The sequence below is a fragment of the Tachypleus tridentatus genome, unplaced genomic scaffold (genome assembly GCF_004210375.1).
Source record: "Tachypleus tridentatus isolate NWPU-2018 unplaced genomic scaffold, ASM421037v1 Hic_cluster_1, whole genome shotgun sequence".
NCBI classification, from domain to species: Eukaryota; Metazoa; Arthropoda; class Merostomata; order Xiphosura; family Limulidae; genus Tachypleus; species Tachypleus tridentatus.
In genome coordinates, this window is record NW_027467777.1 from 6950882 (window position 1) to 6976395 (window position 25514).

The 25514-nt window shown below is 34.1% G+C and overlaps 1 long non-coding RNA gene across 2 annotated transcripts; it reads left to right on the top strand.

The window, feature by feature from the left end:
- Positions 1 to 277: 277 nt before the first annotated feature.
- Positions 278 to 21822, top strand: LOC143241796 (uncharacterized). 2 transcript variants are annotated; one of them, XR_013022280.1, is made up of 3 exons: positions 278 to 404; positions 6662 to 7030; positions 19371 to 21822. It is a non-coding gene; the product is annotated as an uncharacterized LOC143241796 (long non-coding RNA). The 2 variants fall into 2 exon arrangements; XR_013022281.1 differs by having other exon boundaries at positions 19374 to 21822.
- The last annotated feature ends 3692 nt before the right edge of the window (positions 21823 to 25514 follow it).

The window sequence follows — 25514 nt, forward strand, 5'->3', positions numbered from 1 at the left end:
ACTCACACTGTAACCTTTCTGTTTCTAAATATTATTTTTCATTCTTTTCATTTTTTACAATTAACTTGGAGAAAAGCTAACAAGCAAAATTTATCCATATGAGTTGATAATATTTTTTCACTCTTTTCCTTTTTGGTTTGATATTAAGAATGGTCTATATTTGCTGTTCCCACCGTGGATATAAAACTTAATTTTAGCGTGAAATGTCCTCAGACTTATCTCAGTGAGGAGTAAATCTCATATGAGTTCATCGTTACTAGGTAGCGCTACCAAACAATCGGGGAGTGTCCGCGCGGCCTGTTTGTGTTGTTTATTTTGGGAAGCGCTAAAAGTAGCGTGTCGTTCTACAGTTAGTTACTTGTGTTGTAGCAGAGGTTTCAACGATTCACGCAGTAGAATTCCGAGTAAGTATAATTTATTATTTTTCTTTAGTTCATTCTAGTTAGGGATATAAACACGTTATAATAGTTTGTTTATAATAAAAATGCAAGAGGTTACAATAAATTTGAAAACCAGTATTGTACATAATTATAAGCCATATATAATAAAGGGGAGGGAACAATGTATAGTCACCGAAGTTCCAAAACGTGCAGTGGTTCACTGAATTTTTGAATAAATTGGGTCAAAAGGTGTGCTTATAGGACATTAATATGAACGATATCACGTTCAGAAGCATGCTGTGTCGCTCCCCTTTATCACTATGGTAACAGCGTTATAGACATCGCTTCCTCGTTTCTTACAAGCTTAGTATTATCGGTATTACTTGTTTGCAGGAATAGCTAGCTAGCAGTGAGGTATATAGTATGTAATTCAGAATAGAAGGTTGAAAGTACATATTTCTGCTACGTACGTGTAATCATTCTAGTCATTTCTCTCGACCTTGAAACTTTACTCGTGATGAAAATGAATATTAAAAACTCCATTCGCATTGAACTGGTTTATTTCGTTTAGGCAAGAAACAATTCAGATAAGCAACGAGTAATGTTTGCTACAATCTTTGACAAAAACAGCAGTTGATAGCAGTTCAGCCAATCATTACACATAATGTTTGAGCTAAGAGTTTCTTCGATGCTTGTAATCTGTTTTGTTTAATGGACATAATGAAAACTAAAAAGAAAAAAGGAACAACCGTTTAACTGTTTTCTTTAAATCATTAAATATTTTCGAATTTTTACGAGTTATATTGTATAATGCTGATCTATAATGTTATAGAGCGATGGTTAGGTGGGTTATCTGTACTAAAGGGATTCCAAAACATGTTTCAGTCTCTCTTGTAGCTCCCAAACTGAACGAACTTCTCTTACTGATAAAACTGGTTTACTTCTTAAATATCTCAGTATATATCCCCATGAGATATTGAAGGCATCTCTGTTAATCTCTTGTATAGGTCATTCTATTGCTAAACAAACTAGCTGTACAAGTAGATGACCATTGTGTAGCTATGCTCTCAGTAACAAACATTTTAAACAAGTTACTTACGTCCAGCGCATTTCAGTTCTGTACTTCCTACCAGAAAGAGATTAATCCCTACCCCTTATAATGTTAAACAACACGGTTTAAAAGCCGAAAGTTAGCGTAGTAGAAACAATAGGCCTAAAATATGTGATAAAAGTCAAGTAAATTACACATGCCCATATTTCACAATTCATTTCGGATTTAAAATCAGAGATATGTAAAAGCATATGAAATCTGCTCTTTCAGTTAACATGTTCAATACCACTGGCTTCGTGGGCGGTGACTTGTGTCAGAGAAAATATACATCTGAAATGCCGTTTTTTCATGTCCCTTTATCATTAAAGACATTTAACTGTACTATCAACTACTTCTAACTGTATTGTGTAAGATATTTTAACTATATTGCTAAATACGTTTAGCTGTATCATGTAAGACACTTAACTATATTGTTAAATACTTTTAGCTGTATTACATAAGCCATTTAACCATATTGTTAAATACTTTTAGCTGTATTTAACCATATTGTGAAATTATTTGGCCCTGTATTAAAACATATAGTTTAAGACTTAGTTCTATGTGTAACCACATTGTTTAAGATTTTTAGCTATACTGTGTTAACTTTGTTAGCTCTACAATACTACAGGTTATCACTAACACACTTTAAGTTGTGCACATACATACATATATTGTGTAAGATACATTTATATGGTTTTAAGTTGTATAGTTTGTAACTTTAAAATTTGTTGTTTGCTATTTTGTAGACTTACCTTTAGGTTAACTGCTTAAGTTGTTTTAATATGAGTTGAAAGGTTTAACTGCACCGTGTTATCACATTTAACTGTATTGTTTGAGATTCTTAGTTTAATAATATAACTTCAATGTATTCTGAATTTTTGTGATATGGTATTTGATTAAGGTAATTGGAACTTTAAGTTTTTGAGACTTAACCATAAGGCATTGACAGAATATTTAATACTTAAATGAATATTTGCTGAGATATTATTTAATTCTGTTTCAGAGTGTACTAGCCAGAATTTTCAGTGAAAAAGAAAGTTTTGAACTCTGTAAATGTACAAGTCATGATTTTTACTTTGTCAGCAGATCCAGAAATAACCATGCATTTAAGTTCTTCTCTCCTTACTGACGATGTTCACAAATAACTCGGCTGTGCTAGCGTAGAGGTAGACTAATAACTACTCTAGCCTCCATTTAAACCTCTTGACAACTTCAGTCTTACAGCACATACTGGAAAGAGTTTCTGGTTTTACTTGTTTTGTTATTTTTTGCAAACTGAGGTGTTCACCAGAGAACACAGAGATTTTGTGTTAAAACTCACATAATTAATTAAGTCACCGAAATTAACTACCTTATGGAACAGTTAGTGTAATTAGCCAAATTAGTAAAATAGAATATCTTATGGAACAGTTAATGTGATTAGCCAAATTAATAAAATGGAATATCTTATGGAACAGTTAATGTGATTAGCCAAATTAGTAATATGGAATATCTTATGGAACAGTTAATGTGATTAGCCAAATTAGTAAAATGGAATATCTTATGGAACAGTTCATGTGATTAGCCAAATTAGTAAAATGGAATATCATATGGAACAGTTAATGTGATTAGCCAAATTAATAAAATGGAATATCTTATGGAAGAGTTAATGTGATTGCCAAATTAATAAAATGGAATATCTTATGGAAGAGTTAATGTGATTAGCCAAATTAGTAAAATGGAATATCATATGGAACAGTTAATGTGATTAGCCAAATTAATAAAATGGAACATCTTATGGAACAGTTAATGTCATTAGCCAAATTAATAAAATGGAATATCTTATGAAACAGTTCATGTGATTAGCCAAATTAGTAAAATGGAATATCATATGGAACAGTTAATGTGATTAACCAAATTAATAAAATGGAATATCTTATGGAAGAGTTAATGTGATTAGCCAAATTAGTAATATGGAATATCTTATGGAACAGTTAATGTGATTAGCCAAATTAGTAAAATGGAATATCATATGGAACATTTAATGTGATTAGCCAAATTAATAAAATGGAACATCTTATGGAACAGTTAATGTCATTAGCCAAATTAATAAAATGGAATATCTTATGAAACAGTTAATGTGATTAGCCAAATTAATAAAATGGAATATCTTATGGAAATGGTAATGTATTTAGCCAAATTAGGAAAATGAAATATCTTATGGAACAGTAAATGTGATTAGCCAAATTAGTAAAATGGAATATCTTATGGAACAGCTAATGTGATTAGCTAAATTAGCAAAATGAAATATCTTATGGAACAGTTAATGTGATTAGCCAAATTAATAAAATGGAATATCTTATGGAACAGTTAATGTGATTAGCCAAATTAGTAAAATGAAAGATTTTGTAGAACAACATATAAAACTAAATATCACATTATAATCACAATGTGTGAAAATGTGTGACTAGTACACAAATTTAGTGTGATGTATTTTCTATTCCTGTAAAAGGTTTTATTAAAACTTAAGCCTAATGCCACCTAGGATTATTTCGTTTGTACATGCTCTTCAACATGTATCTCAGAGGATACTATTGTCGTGTTATTTATTAAAGGATTTAGATCCCAGTTAGATAATGCTGTGTGAAATTGGATGTGAGAACCACTTTCTTTATGTAGAGGTGGTAGCTTTGGTAAACTGTAAAAACGTCATATAATCTATGAGTACAAATAAAATTGAACAATTATGAACAAAGGGCTCAGCAGGTGATAAGATTCTTAGTTGTGTATGTACAGGTTTATTACATTAGGTAATATATGTTCATGCAGGATTTACATGATGTGTATTTTAAGAACCTTGGATATGAAGAAAAGTCCCAAATAAAAAAAACTTTAGAAACCTGCTTGCAAGATATTGAAAAGGTATATCTTTGTGATTTTTCAGAATAAATAAACATTTTATCCATTGTAATTTGTTTGTTAGATACCTCTCAGAGTTTTCTATAATACACTGTGATGATGTATTTCAAATTGGATGTAATAGTGCTTAAGAACTAATGATATAAACTGGTTGGTAGGCTATTCATTCTTTCACCCTTTATCAGATGTTGAGGTCCCTGGGTTAAATGTGTGTTAGTTACAATGTTTCTATAGTTTTGTTTATTCTGCTAATTCTCTCCTTACTCAGTTTGTTCGACATTTGTAGTGTTGCGATGGTAAAACTGATGTGGACATTGAACTTGGACTTATGTCTGTTTGATTAAAGGTTAAATCAGTCTAAAAAAACACATTTTGTATATAAGTAACTATAAAATAGAAGTATGTGGCTGTTGATAGTCTTAAGTTACTATATTAAGCAACCATTAAACCTGAAATACCAGGTCTTATGGTAATATGTCACCCTGCAGTATAAGTTACTATAATAAGTAAATATTTAATCTGAAGTACCAGGTCTTATGGTCATATGTCACCCTGCAGTATAAGTTACTACAATAATTAAATATTTAATCTGAAGTACCAGGTCTTATGGTAATATGTCACCCTGCAGTATAAGTTACTATAATAAGTAAATATTTAATCTGAAATACCAGGTTTAGGGTTATATGTAACCCCACAGTATAAGTTACTATAATAAGTAAATATTTAATCTGAAGTACCAGGTCTTATGGTAATATGTCACCCTGCAGTATAAGTTACTACAATAAGTAAATATTTAATCTGAAGTACCAGGTCTTATGGTAATATGTCACCCTGCAGTATAAGTTACTATAATAAGTAAATATTTAATCTGAAATACCAGGTCTTAGGTTCATATGTCACCCTGCAGTATAAGTTACTATAATAAGTAAATATTTAATCTGAAGTACCAGGTCTTATGGTAATATGTCACCCTGCAGTATAAGTTAGTATAATAAGTAAATATTTAATCTGAGGTACCAGGTCTTAGGGTTATGTGTCACCCTGCAGTATAAGTAAATATTTAATCTGAGGTACCAGGTTTAGGGTTATATGTCACCCTGCAGTATAAGTTAGTATAATAAGTAAATATTTAATCTGAGGTACCAGGTCTTAGGGTTATATGTCACCCTGCAGTATAAGTAACTATAATAAGTAAATATTTAATCTGAAGTACCAGGACTTAGGGTCATATGTCACCCTGCGGTATAAGTTACTATAATAAGTAAATATTTAATTTGAAGTACCAGGTTTTATGGTCATATGTCACCCTGCAGTATAAGTTACTATAATAAGTAAATATTTAATCTGAGGTACCAGGTTTAGGGTTATATGTCACCCTGCAGTATAAGTTACTATAATAACTAAATATTTAATCTGAGGTACCAGGTTTAGGGTTATATGTCACCCTGCAGTATAAGTTAGTATAATAAGTAAATATTTAATCTGAGGTACCAGGTCTTATGGTCAGATGTCACCCTGCAGTATAAGTTACTATAATAAGTAAATATTTAATCTGAAATACCAGGTCTTATTGTTATATGTAACCCTGCAGTACAAGTTACTATGATAAGTAAATATTTAATCTGAAGTACCAAGTTTATGGTTATATGTCACCCTGCAGTATAAGTTACTGTAATAAGTAAATATTTAATCTGAGGTACCAGGTTTAGGGTTATATGTCACCCCACAGTATAAGGTACTATAATAAGTAAATATTTAATCTGAAGTACCAGGTCTTATGGTAATATGTCACCGTGCAGTATAAGTTACTATAATAACTAAATATTTAATCTGAAATACCAGGTTTATGGTTATATGTCACCCTGCAGTGTAAGTTACTATAATAAGTAAATATTTAATCTGAAGTACCAGGTCTTATATAATATATCACCCCACAGTATAATATAATAAGTAAATATTTAATCTGAAGTACCAAGGCTTATGGTTATATGTCACCCTGCGGTATAAGTTACTATAATAAGTAGATATTTAATCTGAGGTACCAGATCTTAGGGTTATATGTCACCCTGCAGTATAAGTTACTATAATAAGTAAATATTTAATCTGAAGTACCAGATTTAGGGTCATATGTCACCCCATAGTTCGACTTACCATTATAAACAAGTATTTAACCGGAGGTATCAGATCTAGAAGTCATCTCAGTAATTTGTTTCTGAGAAATTAATCTAGGAATGATGTTAAAATGAATGAATTATCACATGAATGTGTTTTTTAATCTTTCATTTTTATACAGCCCACACATTACAACGAACAGCTGTTCACAGCTGATAGTATGGAATGAAAACTTATCATTGGTGATCTTCAAAAGTATTGTGACGACAGTTCCTGGTTATTCAGCAAAAACAAATTTACTATTGAATATGTCAGGTGAGTATATCTGATCAGTCATTGTTGCCAACTATGGCGTCACGGCAACACCGTCATCCTGGTGAGGGTTCACCTCGACATAAGACCCATCATCGGGTATGGGAACGAGAAGAGATTAAAACAACATATCAGGAGCAACAGTCAATGACCACAGCTGAAATTGTTGCAGCTCAGTCACAAACTTATGTTGATGAAAAGGAGTTAGAGTACAGACAGACAATCCAACAGTTAGCTGGTAAGCCTTACCCTTGTTATACTTTGCATGAAGAGTTTGATAGTAAAATATAACTGTATTAAAATACAGAGGGTCGAATGCTTTATATCAAAATTATTTTGAATATGTAAATCAGTAAGTCACATGAGGGACACAACTGATATACTTGCAGTGGAGCGGAATGTATAAGAACTACATTTGGATATTAGTGGTTACAGATTGTGTGATGTTACAGAAGATCCTTGTTTAGAAGGGCGCTATACAGCCATTTATTATGCAAAATATTTATATGCTCAGACCTTAAAAAGGTTTTGAGATTGTGGTTTTTCAAAGACTGTGATAACCCTTGTACTTAGTGGCATTAGAAAACATAGAAATGTGGATTATTCTGGGATACTGGGCCATCCAGAAAGAAACCTAAAATATGTCAAACTTTAGCTGTAGTAAAATAAAGCATGGAGCTTTGTAACAGTTGTGCACTTCAGGTTAGATTTTTAGTTATGTAACAAGATATGTATTGTGTATTGCCTTATTTATTTTATATTCTTTCACAACTTATTGTGAATGTTGTCTGTTAGGGAGTTTTGTATTGGCTTCTTATATCGTTTTTTAATTATGTATCTGATAACCTCCTTTAAATATGTAATATTAATTAATATGACATAATAATGTCATTTTTTCTAAACACAGTTTTTAACAGAAGAAATTAAAATATACTAGAAATTCAGCGAATTACAATTTTAATATCATTGATGTTGGTTTACTTGTTTGCAGTTGGTTACGTTGTACCGCTGGTTACCTTAATCAGTTCATACAAGTAATCAAAACTACGATATGTACCTGTAATGTTATACATACAACAACTTCACTCATGAAGTATTACACGTTTGAACATTCTTTGATATATTGTTTAGGCAGAGTATTCATGATAAAACTTTGTAGAATGGACAGCAACTCCCTCTTGTGGAGACACAAGTGTAGAAAACGAAAGTCTTCTGAATACAAAAGGCGGAAGACTTTCGAAACGTCGTCCTCTACACTTGTGTCTCCACAAGAGGGAGTTGCTGTCCATTCTACGACGTTTCATAACGTTTGAACATATTTGGTGAGTTATCTAACAATGGTGCATTACCAGTTGAAAGTGTTTATTTAGTAATACATGCAAGAAAACAACGTTTCTATGTTAGACACTGGAAATAATACCACCATACTTTAATTATATGTAACTTGTAATGACGTCAGAAAACTTCGGTAAAATCTCCGAATGTCCTCTTGGTGACATCACGACAGACAGGCAATAACATGTTCTAAGTATTAAAAGGCATGTCACAACAGTGAATGTTACAATTAAAAACTTTAGGCTGAGAAACGTTACAACAACAACAAGGACTCTAACAAACTATACTCTTCAAAAAAGAAACGCAAAGGCAAAATTTGAGACAAATTGTTAACAAGTTTATTCCGGGTAATTCTGTATGACATGTGTGAAACTTTACACATTCACTGCTGAACATCAAAGTCCGCAAAGGTGAAGTCCACGCTCACTAGGTGAAGTTTAACGTCACTCAACATCAATAACGAGTATGCCCCCGTGAGCATCAACAACTGCTTGGCATCTCCTGCCCATGGAAGCGATGAGATGACTAATCACATCTTGTGGAATGGCTGTCCACTCAGCCTGCAAAGCTGCTGCAAGCTGAGGTAGAGTCTGCGGTTGAGTTTGTCGCCGTCGCAGACGTCGATCCAACTCGTCCCAAAGATGTTCGATGGGGTTTAACTCTGGTGATCTGACGGGCCAGGGAAGAACGTTGATGTTGTGGTGTCTCAAGAAGACAGTGGAGAGTCGGGCTGTGTGAGGACGGGCGTTGTCACGGTCTGCCATATCGTGGACGGTCACGAGTTGATCCATGTTGTTGGTGACAATTTCATTGCCTTGTGACGGTGCTTGGGTGGACATTCACAGCTCTGGCAACATGTGATCGAGATTCGCCTGCTTCCAAGCGACCAATGGCGTTGTTGCGTTGTGCTTCAGTCAGTCTTGGCGTAACTGTATTGCGTGTGGGTGGCTTAACACTGAGCTATGGAAACCGAGAACCCGTCACTTTTATAGGGATTTTGCACATGTTGCACTTGCAGAACATGCAGATCTCTCAAACAAATTTATTGGACACGAATGGGTTTTGGCGAAAAATCCGATGTTTTTCTCCGTTTTCAAAGTGCACAACTTTTATTGTCATTTTGGTCTGACAATCAGTGCCTTAACACGTGTAACATCACATACTCTGAGCTTGTAACGTTATTACACATATTTCTCTTTAAAATACAAAAAATATCCTTTTTTTTTAAAAGTATATAAATGTTACACCAACAACAAGGACTGTAACAAACTATAAACGTTACACCAACAAGAACTGTAACAAACTATAAACGTTACACCAACAACAAGGACTGTAACAAACTATAAACGTTATACCAACAAGAACTGTAACAAACTATAAACGTTACACCAACAACAAGAACTCTAACAAACTAGAAACTTTACACCAACAACAAGAACTGTAACAAACTATAAACGTTACACCAACAACAAGAACTCTAACAAACTAGAAACTTTACACCAACAAAAAGAACTGTAACAAACTAGAAACTTTACACCAAAACAAGGACTGTAAGAAACTAGAAACGTTACACCACAACAAGGACTGTAACAAACTAAAAACTTTAAACTATAATGAGGACTGTAACAAACTAGAAACGTTACACCACAACAAGGGACTGTAACAAACTAGAGCAGTTACACCACAAAAAGAACTCTAACTAACTAGAAACGTTACACCACAAGAAGGACTGTAACAGACTAAAAACTTTATACCAACAACAAGAACTCTAACAAACTAGAAACGTTACACCAACAACAAGAACTCTAACAAACTAGAGACTTTACACCAACAAAAAGAACTGTAACAAACTATAAACGTTACACCAACAAGAACTGTAACAAACTATAAACGTTACACCAACAACAAGAACTCTAACAAACTAGAAACGTTACACCAACAACAAGAACTCTAACAAACTAGAAACTTTATACCAACAACAAGAACTCTAACAAACTAGAAACGTTACACCAACAACAAGAACTCTAACAAACTAGAAACGTTACACCAACAACAAGAACTCTAACAAACTAGAAACGTTACACCAACAACAAGAACTCTAACAAACTAGAGACGTTACACCAACAACAAGAACTGTAACAAACTATAAACGTTAAACCAACAACAAGGACTGTAACAAACTATAAACGTTACACCAACAACAAGAACTCTAACAAACTAAAAACTTTATACCAACAACAAGAACTCTAACAAACTAGAAACGTTACACCAACAACAAGAACTCTAACAAACTAGAAACGTTACACCAACAACAAGAACTCTAACAAACTAGAAACTTTACACCAACAAAAAGAACTGTAACAAACTATAAACGTTACACCAACAAGAACAGTAACAAACTATAAACGTTACACCACCAACAAGAACTGTAACAAACTATAAACGTTACACCACCAACAAGAACTGTAACAAACTATAAACGTTACACCAACAAAAAGAACTGTAACAAACTATAAACGTTACACCAACAAAAAGAACTGTAACAAACTATAAACGTTACACCAACAAGAACTGTAACAAACTATAAACGTTACACCAACAACAAGAACTGCAACAAACTATAAACGTTAAACCAACAACAAGTACTGTAACAAACTATAAACTTTACATCACAACAAGAACTCTAACAAACTAGAGCTTTACACCACAACAAGAACTCTAACAAACTAGAGACGTTAAACCAACAACAAGAACTGTAACAAACTAGAAACGTTAAACCAACAACAAGAGCTGTAACAAACTAGAAACGTTAAACCAACAACAAGAACTGTAACAAACTATAAACGTTACACCAACAACAAGAACTGTAACAAACTAGAAACGTTAAACCAACAACAAGAACTGTAACAAACTAGAAACGTTAAACCAACAACAAGAACTGTAACAAACTAGAAACGTTACACCAACAAAAGAACTCTAACAAACTAGAAACGTTAAACCAACAACAAGAACTGTAACAAACTAGAAACGTTACACCAACAAAAAGAACTCTAACAAACTAGAAACGTTAAACCAACAACAAGAACTGTAACAAACTAGAAACGTTAAACCAACAACAAGAACTGTAACAAACTAGAAACGTTAAACCAACAACAAGAACTGTAACAAACTAGAAACGTTACACCAACAAAAAGAACTCTAACAAACTAGAAACGTTAAACCAACAACAAGAACTGTAACAAACTAGAAACGTTACACCAACAAAAAGAACTCTAACAAACTAGAAACGTTAAACCAACAACAAGAACTGTGACAAACTAGAAACGTTAAACGGACAACAAGAACTGTAACAAACTATAAACGTTACACCAACAACAAGAACTGTAACAAACTATAAACGTTACACCAACAAAAAGAACTCTAACAAACTATAAACGTTACACCAACAACAAGAACTCTAACAAACTAGAAACTTGACACCATAAACAAGAACTGTAACAAACTATAAACGTTACACCAACAACAAGAACTGTAACAAACTAAAAACGTTATACCAACAACAAGAACTGTAACAAAGTAGAAACTTTACACCAACAAAAAGAACTGTAACAAACTATAAACCTTATACCAACAACAAGAACTGTAACAAACTAGAAACTTTACACCACAACAAGAACTCTAACAAACTAGAAACGTTAAACCAACAACAAGAACTGTAACAAACTATATACTTTACATCACAACAAGAACTGTAACAAACTATAAACTTTACATCACAACAAGAACTGTAACAAACTATAAACGTTACACCAACAAGAAGAACTGTAACAAACTATAAACGTTACACCAACATAAAGAACTAACAAACTAAAAACTTTATACCTACAACAAGAACTCTAACAAACTATAAACGTTACACCAACAACAAGAACTCTAACAAACTATAAACGTTACACCAACAACAAGAACTGTAACAAACTAGAAACGTTACACCAACAACAAGAACTCTAACAAACTAGAAACTTTACACCAACAACAAGAACTGTAACAAACTAGAAACGTTACACCAACAAAAAGAACTCTAACAAACTAGAAACGTTAAACCAACAACAAGAACTGTGACAAACTAGAAACGTTAAACGGACAACAAGAACTGTAACAAACTATAAACGTTACACCAACAACAAGAACTGTAACAAACTATAAACGTTACACCAACAAAAAGAACTCTAACAAACTATAAACGTTACACCAACAACAAGAACTCTAACAAACTAGAAACTTGACACCATAACAAGAACTGTAACAAACTATAAACGTTACACCAACAACAAGAACTGTAACAAACTAAAAACGTTATACCAACAACAAGAACTGTAACAAAGTAGAAACTTTACACCAACAAAAAGAACTGTAACAAACTATAAACCTTATACCAACAACAAGAACTGTAACAAACTAGAAACTTTACACCACAACAAGAACTCTAACAAACTAGAAACGTTAAACCAACAACAAGAACTGTAACAAACTATATACTTTACATCACAACAAGAACTGTAACAAACTATAAACTTTACATCACAACAAGAACTGTAACAAACTATAAACGTTACACCAACAAGAAGAACTGTAACAAACTATAAACGTTACACCAACATAAAGAACTAACAAACTAAAAACTTTATACCTACAACAAGAACTCTAACAAACTATAAACGTTACACCAACAACAAGAACTGTAACAAACTAGAAACGTTACACCAACAACAAGAACTCTAACAAGCTAAAAACTTTATACCAACAACAAGAACTGTAACAAACTATAAACGTTACACCAACAACAAGAATTGTAACAAACTAGAAACGTTACACCAACAACAAGAACTCTAACAAACTAGAAACTTTACACCACAAGAAGGACTGTAACAAACTAGAAACTTTACACCACAAGAAGGACTGTAACAAACTAGAAACTTTACACCAAAACAAGGACTGTAAGAAACTAGAAACGTTACACCACAACAAGGACTGTAACAAACTAAAAACTTTAAACTATAATGAGGACTGTAACAAACTAGAAACTTTACACCACAAGAAGGACTGTAACAAACTAGAAACTTTACACCAAAACAAGGACTGTAAGAAACTAGAAACTTTACACCACAACAAGGACTGTAACAAACTAGAAACGTTACACCACAACAAGGACTGTAACAAACTAGAAACGTTACACCACAAAAAGAACTGTAACAAAGTAGAAACGTTACGCCACAAAAAGAACTGTAAGAAACTAGAAACGTTACACCACAACAAGGACTGTAACAAACTAGAAACTTTACACCACAAGAAGGACTGTAACTAACTAGAAACGTTACACCACAACAAGAACTGTAACAAATTATAAACGTTACACTATAAGAAGGACTGTAACAAACTAGAAACTTTACACCACAACAAGGACTGTAACAAACTAGAATCTTTACACCACAACAAGAACTGTAACAAACTAGAAACGTTACACCAACAACAAGGACTGTAACAAACTTGAAACGTTACACCAACAAGAAGGACTGTAAGAAACTGGAAACGTATTGAAGTTATCCTATTAATTGAACTTTATTAATGTCCAGTGTTGGTTTAAAAATATTGTTTTTGAAGTTTAGGTTTTGCTATATTATATAATGATTGGATGTATGTGTCGTCAGGGTATAGAATATCGCGGTGATTGTATCTATCAGTTTTGATACAGACATACCCACCGTATTGAATGTAAGCACTCGGTTCGGTTGTAACTACAAACCGTTTCGTACAGCCTCGACATAAACAATTTAGATATGGCCTTCTGCTGGTGATGTTTAATGACTGACTTGATATAACCCGGCTCGATAGAATTAAACAACGTCGTGATATATATATACGTGTATCTTGTTTACTTGTATGAATTGTACATCATTTATGGTTTTAACCTGAACAGAAAAGTTGAGACAGTTAACCATGTAAACCAGGTTTAATAACAAAGTGTTCATTTTCTGTGTGAAGTTGAAGATGAATACAGACGTAGAAATGACGTCTTACTGTTGCGTACGCGTGTTTCAAACAAATGCTTATCTGTTTATAAATCCTACAAAATGTGTTTAGTAAAGTGATGTAGTGAAAGTGTTAGTTACTGACGAATTCAGCCAGTTGTATTACAAAATTACATGTTAATTATGGATTGTGTTTACACTTAATATTGTATTATTGGATAAATTATCTGTATTTTGTAAGTGATGTTATGTTAGTGTACCTAAACGTATTACTAGTGTGGTGATGTTCATTTATTATTATTATTTAAATGGTAAAATTTCAAGTAATTATAATTAGTTATAACAGAAGCGATTTATTGTTGGAGAACTAGGCCTATGTGGGTTGAAGAGTGCAGGAGAAATATTCGTTCGAATGAGTTTTGGTAGTTAAAGAGTTCAGTGAGTGTTAAGCCTGATTAGGCTGGCTTTCAAGTGAACGTTTACATTTGTACATTTTTCCAGTGTTGGACTACTAAATATAGTGGTAGGATTGGGAGAGTTGCACCATATTACTAAAATAGATTCCGGGTTTCTTGTATGTATTCAGAGAAACGTGTAGGATGAAGATTCACGTCTGCTCAACATGCCTTCCAGCTGTAGCGATTCGTTTTACACCCTTATACCTTATTTTTATTTACTTAAGGAAGGAGCAATAGAAAATTTTATTTCCGTTTTTTTAACTTTCTGATGAAAGATTGTGAATCTTCATACATACACGAGTTAAAGGCCAAATCCGTGACTAAACGATATAACCCCGGGACAAGCTATCGTATTTGTATCCTTTTTCCGTGTTCGGTTGTATACCATTTCTGTTATCTTTCCACCTATCAGCGCTTTGTACTCGGTCAATTGTCCTGATAGCCCCGCCCTAGTAACTGCTCTGTTATAAGCAGGTTAATTAATGTGAAGTTTGTATCTCAAATAAAGCAGTGCTTCTGTGTGTTCGTTCACATATTTCATTAATAACATGGTGGTCTGACCACATATAAAAGACATTCCTAATTGTTTGACTGTGAATACAACGACGAAAAGGTGTTTGGATTTACATAAGGACACTACGTGTTACAACACCATGGTTACCGGTCTAATGACAAAACGACACCAGTACGACAACACCGTGGTTACTAGTCTAATGACATAACGACATTACGTGTTACAACAAACACCTTGGTTACTAGTCTAATGACATAACGACAGTGCGTGCTACAACAACGTGGTTACTAGTCTGATGACATAACAACACCAGTACAACAACACCGTGGTTACTAGTCTGATGACATAACAACACCAGTACAACAACACCGTGGTTACTAGTCTAATGACATAACGACATGTGTTACGACACCAAGGTTACTAGACTAATGACATAACGACACCAGTACAACAACACAAAGGCTACTAGACTAATGACATAACGACACCAGTACAACAACACCAAGGTTACTAGTCTAATGACATAACAACACCAGTACAACAACACCGTGGTTACTAGACTAATGACATAACGACACCAGTACAACACCAAGGTTACTAGACTAATGACATAACGACACCAGTACAACAACACTATGGCTACTAGACTAATGACATAACGACACCAGTACAACAACACCGTGGTTACTAGACAAATGACATAACGACACCAGTACAACAACACCAAGGTTACTAGTCTAATGACATAACGACACCAGTACAACACCAAGGTTACTAGACTAATGACATAACGGCACCAGTACAACAACACCAAGGTTACTAGACTAATGACATAACGACACCAGTACAACAACACAAAGGCTACTAGACTAATGACATAACGACACCAGTACAACAACACCAAGGTTACTAGTCTAATGACATAACAACACCAGTACAACAACACCGTGGTTACTAGACTAATGACATAACGACACCAGTACAACACCAAGGTTACTAGACTAATGACATAACGACACCAGTACAACAACACCAAGGGTACTAGACTAATGACATAACGACACCAGTACAACAACACCAAGGTTACTAGTCTAATGACATAACAACACCAGTACAACAACACCAAGGTTACTAGACTAATGACATAACGACACCAGTACAACACCAAGGTTACTAGACTAATGACATAACGACACCAGTACAACAACACCAAGGTTACTAGACTAATGACATAACGACACTACGTGTTACAACACTATGGCTACTAGACTAATGACATAACGACACCAGTACAACAACACCAAGGTTACTAGACAAATGACATAACGACACCAGTACAACAACACCAAGGTTACTAGACTAATGACATAACGGCACCAGTACAACAACACCAAGGTTACTAGACTAATGACATAACGACACCAGTACAACAACACCGTGGTTACTATACTAATGACATAACAATACCAGTACAACACCAAGGTTACTAGACTAATGACATAACGACACCAGTACAACATCACCAAGGTTACTAGACTAATGACATAACGACACCAGTACAACACCAAGGTCACTAGACTAATGACATAACGACACCAGTACAACAATACCAAGGTTACTAGTCTAATGACATAACGACACCAGTACAACAACACCGTGGTTACTAGACTAATGACATAACGACACCAGTACAACAACACCGTGGTTACTAGACTAATGACATAACGACACCAGTACAACACCAAGGTTACTAGACTAATGACATAACGACACCAGTACAACAATACCAAGGTTACTAGTCTAATGACATAACGACACCAGTACAACAACACCGTGGTTACTAGACTAATGACACAACGACACCAGTACAACAATACCAAGGTTACTAGTCTAATGACATAACGACACCAGTACAACAACACCGTGGTTACTAGACTAATGACATAACGACACCAGTACAACAACACCGTGGTTACTAGACTAATGACATAACGACACCAGTACAACAACACCAAGGTTACTAGACTAATGACATAACGACACCAGTACAACAACACCAAGGTTACTAGACTAATGACATAACGACACCAGTACAACACCAAGGTTACTAGACTAATGACATAACAACACCAGTACAACAACACCAAGGTTACTAGACTAATGACATAACGACACCAGTACAACACCAAGGTTACTAGTCTAATGACATAACGACACTACGTGTTACAACACTATGGTTACTAGACTAATGACATAACGACACCAGTACAACAACACAAAGGCTACCAGACTAATGATATAACGACATCAGTACAACAACACCAAGGTTACTAGACTAATGACATAACAACACCAGTACAACAACACAAAGGCTACTAGACTAATGACATAACGACACCAGTACAACAACACCAAGGTTACTAGACAAATGACATAACGACACCAGTACAACAACACCGAGGTTACTAGACTAGTGACATAACGACACCAGTACAACAACACAAAGGCTACTAGACTAATGACATAACGACACCAGTACAACAACACCAAGGTTACTAGTCTAATGACATAACAACACCAGTACAACAACACCGTGGTTACTAGACTAATGACATAACGACACCAGTACAACACCAAGGTTACTAGACTAATGACATAACGACACCAGTACAACAACACCAAGGGTACTAGACTAATGACATAACGACACCAGTACAACAACACCAAGGTTACTAGTCTAATGACATAACAACACCAGTACAACAACACCAAGGTTACTAGACTAATGACATAACGACACCAGTACAACACCAAGGTTACTAGACTAATGACATAACGACACCAGTACAACAACACCAAGGTTACTAGACTAATGACATAACGACACTACGTGTTACAACACTATGGCTACTAGACTAATGACATAACGACACCAGTACAACAACACCAAGGTTACTAGACAAATGACATAACGACACCAGTACAACAACACCAAGGTTACTAGACTAATGACATAACGGCACCAGTACAACAACACCAAGGTTACTAGACTAATGACATAACGACACCAGTACAACAACACCGTGGTTACTATACTAATGACATAACAATACCAGTACAACACCAAGGTTACTAGACTAATGACATAACGACACCAGTACAACATCACCAAGGTTACTAGACTAATGACATAACGACACCAGTACAACACCAAGGTCACTAGACTAATGACATAACGACACCAGTACAACAATACCAAGGTTACTAGTCTAATGACATAACGACACCAGTACAACAACACCGTGGTTACTAGACTAATGACATAACGACACCAGTACAACAACACCAAGGTTACTAGACTAATGACATAACGACACCAGTTCAACAACACTATGGCTACTAGACTAATGACATAACGACACCAGTTCAACAACACTATGGCTACTAGACTAATGACATAACGACACCAGTACAACAACACCAAGGTTACTAGACTAATGACAACGACACCAGTACAACAACACCAAGGTTACTAGACTAATGACAACGACACCAGTACAACAACACCAAGGTTACTAGTCTAATGACATAACGACACCAGTACAACAACACCAAGGTTACTAGACTAATGACATAACGACACCAGTACAACAACACCAAGGTTACTAGACTAATGACATAACGACACCAGTTCAACAACACTATGGCTACTAGACTAATGACATAACGACACCAGTACAACAACACTATGGCTACTAGACTAATGACATAACGACACTATGTGTTACAACACCATGGTTTCTAGTCTAATTACATAACAACACCAGTACAACAACACCAAGGTTACTAGACAAATGACATAACGACACCAGTGCAACAACACTATGGCTACTAGACTAATGACATAACGACACTACGTGTTACAACACCATGGTTACTGGTCTAATGACATAACAGTCCTACGTGTTACAACACCATGGTTTCTAGTCTAATGACATAACAATCCTACGTGTTACAACACCAAGGTTACTAGACTAATGACATAACAGTTCTACGTGTTACAACACCATGGTTACTGGTCTAATGACATAACAGTTCTACGTGTTACAACACCATGGTTACTAATGTAATTAGTTCTTCGTTTATATCCATGAGTTGATTTTAGTTTCTATATTACATCACAGGAGGGCATTGTTGTTTTTAAGATCTCTACACGAGACTAAATTTCATCTTATTTTGAAGTAGTGTTGGTGGCATTTTGAAGGTGAACAAGTTTATTCCACGAAGCAGAGCACGGGTGACCTTCCAAGGCGTCGAGTGGGCGTAGCTGACTGGTGTACTAGAAGTATGCTTGGCGTCGTTTTGTCAAGATGGACCGGATTTTGATTCTATATTAGTTAGTGATGTAATCGAAATGCTCGTAATGGCTTTTATCCAAGTTAGGCTCGTTTATCCACGCGCGTGTAGAATCTTCAGGGTGGCCTCATAACAGCGCACCTGTGTAATTACCTGCTAAATTAACAGATTTGTTTCTCTGAAAGAATGATAATATAATTGATATAAGTATTACGGTTTAAAAGCCGAAAGAAGACGAAATATTAGACATAAAATATGTTATATTGTTTTTTGCCCCACATTATTTTCAGTTTGGTCATTTTAAATTCGCAATGAACAGGTATAAGTGAATGAATAGATTATGTAATAATAACAACAATTTGATTTCTGTCACAGTTTTCAGGCCTATTGAATATAAATACGTAATGTGTGACGTAAACTTTTTATTTTATGCGGTGCACCAGTGTGTGAAAGGTATTGAAACAAATGGTGCTAGAACTGGTTCAGTGTGTTGATAAAAACGTTACTGGGAACTTTGTGGGTAAACGACCGATCTTGTCAGTTTTCCTAGACGTCGTGGTGTCAAAACATTTGTTATACATTGTTGCCCAAATAACAACAACCCTTGTTTCACAAGCTAGTTTCTGTGAACTTCAACTATACTTTCAACGTTTTAATTTAAGTGTTCACTAGAGGGCGCTTTACGTTACTGACCCAGAGACCTCGCCTGCCAAGCATTTAGAAAAAAGCCCACATATATAAATACGAGTAGACAATTAGTCCAGGAGTCGTGAATAGGACATGAGAAATAGGTAGTGTTAATGGAGTTGTTTCAGAAGTAGATATATATTATCTTATATATTCAGTAAATCAGTCGTGAAATTGTACAAAAAGTTTATTTTTACGTGAGTGTAGTATCAATAGAGAAGCTTTTCTGTCTGAATGTCATTCGTAAACTCAGCTTTACAATCTAACAAATTAATTTGTTATTGTTAACTGGCTAGGATTTGGCTTTATTTTCACCTAATAATTTAAAAGAACCATCACAGCAAAGAAACACAACATCACAACAACATATTTTACCAGAATGCTTTGCACAGAAAAGTAAAAAACAAAACAAAAATATATCCGGTGTTATTAGGTTATTATAATCTTAACTATTCGTATTTCATTCATGGAGAACGTAGATAAATATAAACAGGCATATAAATAAATAATACAAACAACATCAGATATTTACGTGAAAGTTCAGTTTCTTGCTTATAAAAGTACCTTGACAGATAGTGAAAATTGAAACCCATTTAGAATAAAACACCGTAAAGAAATGTTTGCTACATTTAGAGGAAACTCAGTATACACATAACAGAAAAACAAGTGAAACAGAGCGTAACCATAACAACAGAGAAAATTAAAGCATTGTATAAGAACAGGTTTCAAATAACTACACACAGTTGACATGAAAGTCTGTCTTTGTTAGCTAGTTTAGGATAAAGGATCAGTGTGTGACATTTATATAAAATTAAACCACTGTGTTTCTCACTTGGTGAATAGCTAATTCTAAATAAACAGTGGTCACAGAAATCACCAGTTGCATCGATGGTATTCACCTGGTCACTTGGGTAGAGTGGTCATGAAAAACGTTGTATTTTGTCTGTTACCCACAGATAAAGCCGTTTTTTATTGTTGTCAGTTTTTATATACTTTTCTAGTAGAAGTTATTGCATAAATTATCAAGTATTTTGTCTGCTACTGATCAGAAGAACCACGCCCTTCATCTCTAGCGATCTATATATAACTTATTGAATAAGTAAGTCGCTAATTGGAACTACCACGCCCTTCATCTCTGACTGTATAACTTATCGAATAAATAAATCACTAATTAGAACAACCACGCCCTTCATCTCTGACTTTGTATAACTTATCGAATAAATAAATCACTAATTAGAACAACCGCGTCTTCTATCTCTAACGATATATAACTTATTGAATAAGTAAGTAGCTAATTAGAACAACCACGCCCTTCATCTCTAACGTTATATAACTTATTGAATAAGTAAGTAGCTAATTAGAATAACCACGCCCTTCATCTCTAGCGATATATAACTTATTGAATAAGTAAGTCGCTAATTAGAACAACCACGCCCTTCATCTATAGCGATCTATATATAACTTATTGAAAAAATAAATCGCTAATTAGAACAACCACGCCCTTCATCTCTAGCGATATATAACTTATTGAAAAAATAAGTCGCTAATTTGAAGAACCACGCCCTTCATCTATAGCGATCTATATATAACTTATTGAATAAGTATGTCGCTAATTAGAACAACCACGCCCTTCATCTCTAACGATATATAACTTATTGAATAAGTAAGTCGCTAATTAGAAGAACCACGCCCTTCATCTCTAGCGATATATAACTTATTGAAAAATAAGTCGCTAATTTGAAGAACCACGCCCTTCATCTATAGCGATCTATATATAATTTATTGAATAAGTAAGTCGCTAATTAGAAGAACCACGCCCTTCATCTCTAACGATATATAACTTATTGAAAAAATAAGTCGCTAATTTGAACAATCACGCCCTTCATCTCTGACTGTATAACTTATCAAATAAATAAATCACTAATTAGAACAACCACGCCCTTCATCTCTGATTGTATAACTTATCGAATAAATAAATCACTAATTAGAACAACCACGTCCTTTATCTCTGACTGTATAACTTATCGAATAAATAAATCAGTAATTAGAACAACTACGTCCATCATCTCTGAGTATATATAACTTATCAAATGAATAAATCAGTAATTAGAACAATCACGCTTTTCATCTCTGACTGTATAACTTATCGAATAAATAAATCAGTAATTAGTACAACCACTTCCTTTATCTCTCACTGTATAACTTATCGAATAAATAAATCAGTAATTAGAACAACCACGTCCTTTATCTCTGACTATATATAACTTATCGAATAAATAAATCAGTAATTAGAACAACCACGTCCTTTATCTCTGACTATATATAACTTATCGAATAAATAAATCAGTAATTAGAACAACCACGTCCTTTATCTCTGACTATATATAACTTATCGAATAAATAAATCAGTAATTAGAACAACCACGTCCTTTATCTTTGACTATATATAACTTATCAAATAAATACATCAGTAATTAGAACAACCACGTCCTTCAACTCTGACTATCTATAACTTATCAAATAAGTTACTATTTAGGTTAGACGTCCTCCCTCTCTTCCGTAATCCCAAATAAAATAAAACGGTCGCCTAGGTGTAGTTTGTGTACATGTCGGTAAAAAACCTGTGTGTGATTTTCTCAACTTGTTTTCGTATCTGAGCTTTTTATCACAAATGACAGATTTTTATGTTTTTCTTCGTTTCACCAAGCCTAAACATTTACTTTCCTTCATTTGACATTGACTTGTTTGTTTACTGTAATCCCGTGTTTGGTGACAGGAAGGTATGCGGTAGGTCCTACATAGTGTCAGTACTCTAACCTTTTTTATTATTAACTCAGCTACTCTAACTTGTGCTGTCCATCCTTTTTACAGATTGATTTGACGTGTAAACATTAAAGATGTGGGGGTAAATAAAGAAAAGTCTTTGATGAAACTGCTGCGATTTGTTAGATGTATGGTTAAACTGGTAGCACCGTGTGTTTCCTGCTGATGATGTGTAACACGAATTATTTATCTTTATAACTGTACATTAAGAAATACATTCCCTTTTGTAGTCATGGTGTCCATAGTTACATATGAACGAACATAGCTTTGTACGCATGTATAATTATGTAACGTGTTGGACAAACACTACCTACACGTACATTAATAATTACCATGTCTCACATATATCAATAATTATGCAACATGTTGGATAAACACTACCGACAAGTACAGTAATAATTACCATGTCTCACATATGTCAATAATTATGCAACATGTTGGATAAACACTACCGACAAGTACAGTAATAATTACCATGCCTCACATATGTCAATAATTATGCAACATGTTGGACAAACACTACCGACAAGTACAGTAATAATTACCATGCCTCACATGTATAAATAATTATGCAACATGTTGGACAAACACTACCGACAAGTACAGTAACAATTACCATGTTTCACATATATCAATAGTTATGCAACATGTTGGATAAACACTACCGACAAGTACAGTAATAATTACCATGCCTCACATATGTCAATAATTATGCAACATGTTGGATAAACACTACCGACAAGTACAGTAATAATTACCATGCCTCGCATGTATAAATAATTATGCAACATGTTGGACAAACACTACCGACAAGTACAGTAATAATTACCATGTTTCACATATATCAATAATTATGCAACATGTTGGACAAACACTACCGACAAGTACAGTAATAATTACCATGCCTCACATATGTCAATAATTATGTAACATGTTGGACAAACACTACCGACAAGTACAGTAATAATTACCATGCCTCACATATATCAATAATTATGTAACATGTTGGAATAACACTACCGACACGTACATTAATAATTACCATGCCTCACATATGTCAATAATTATGTTACATGTTGGACAAACACTACCGACACGTACATTAATAATTACCATGTCTCACATATATCAATAATTATGCAACATGTTGGACAAACACTACCGACACGTACATTAATAATTACCATGTCTCGCATATATCAATAATTATGCAACATGTTGGATAAACACTACCGACACGTACATTAATAATTACCATGTCTCACATATGTCAATAATTATGTTATATGTTGGACAAACACTACCGACACGTACATTAATAATTACCATGTTTCACATATATCAATAATTATGCAACATGTTGGACAAACACTACCGACACGTACATTAATAATTACCATGTCTCACATATATCAATAATTATGCAACATGTTGGATAAACACTACCGACAAGTACAGTAATAATTACCATGTCTCACATATGTCAATAATTATGCAACATGTTGGATAAACACTACCGACAAGTACAGTAATAATTACCATGCCTCACATATGTCAATAATTATGCAACATGTTGGATAAACACTACCGACAAGTACAGTAATAATTACCATGCCTCACATGTATAAATAATTATGCAACATGTTGGACAAACACTACCGACAAGTACAGTAATAATTACCATGTTTCACATATATCAATAGTTATGCAACATGTTGGATAAACACTACCGACAAGTACAGTAATAATTACCATGCCTCACATATGTCAATAATTATGCAACATGTTGGATAAACACTACCGACAAGTACAGTAATAATTACCATGTCTCACATATGTCAATAATTATGCAACATGTTGGATAAACACTACCGACAAGTACAGTAATAATTACCATGCCTCACATGTATAAATAATTATGCAACATGTTGGACAAACACTACCGACAAGTACAGTAATAATTACCATGTTTCACATATATCAATAGTTATGCAACATGTTGGATAAACACTACCGACAAGTTCAGTAATAATTACCATGCCTCACATATGTCAATAATTATGCAACATGTTGGATAAACACTACCGACAAGTACAGTAATAATTACCATGCACAAACACTACCGACACGTACATTAATAATTACCATGTCTCACATATATCAATAATTATGTAACATATTGGACAAACACTACCGACACGTACATTAATAATTACCATGTTTCACATATATCAATAATTATGCAACATGTTGGACAAACACTACCGACACGTACATTAATAATTACCATGTCTCACATATATCAATAATTATGCAACATGTTGGATAAACACTACCGACAAGTACAGTAATAATTACCATGTCTCACATATGTCAATAATTATGCAACATGTTGATAAACACTACCGACAAGTACAGTAATAATTACCATGCCTCACATGTATAAATAATTATGCAACATGTTGGACAAACACTACCGACAAGTACAGTAATAATTACCATGTTTCACATATATCAATA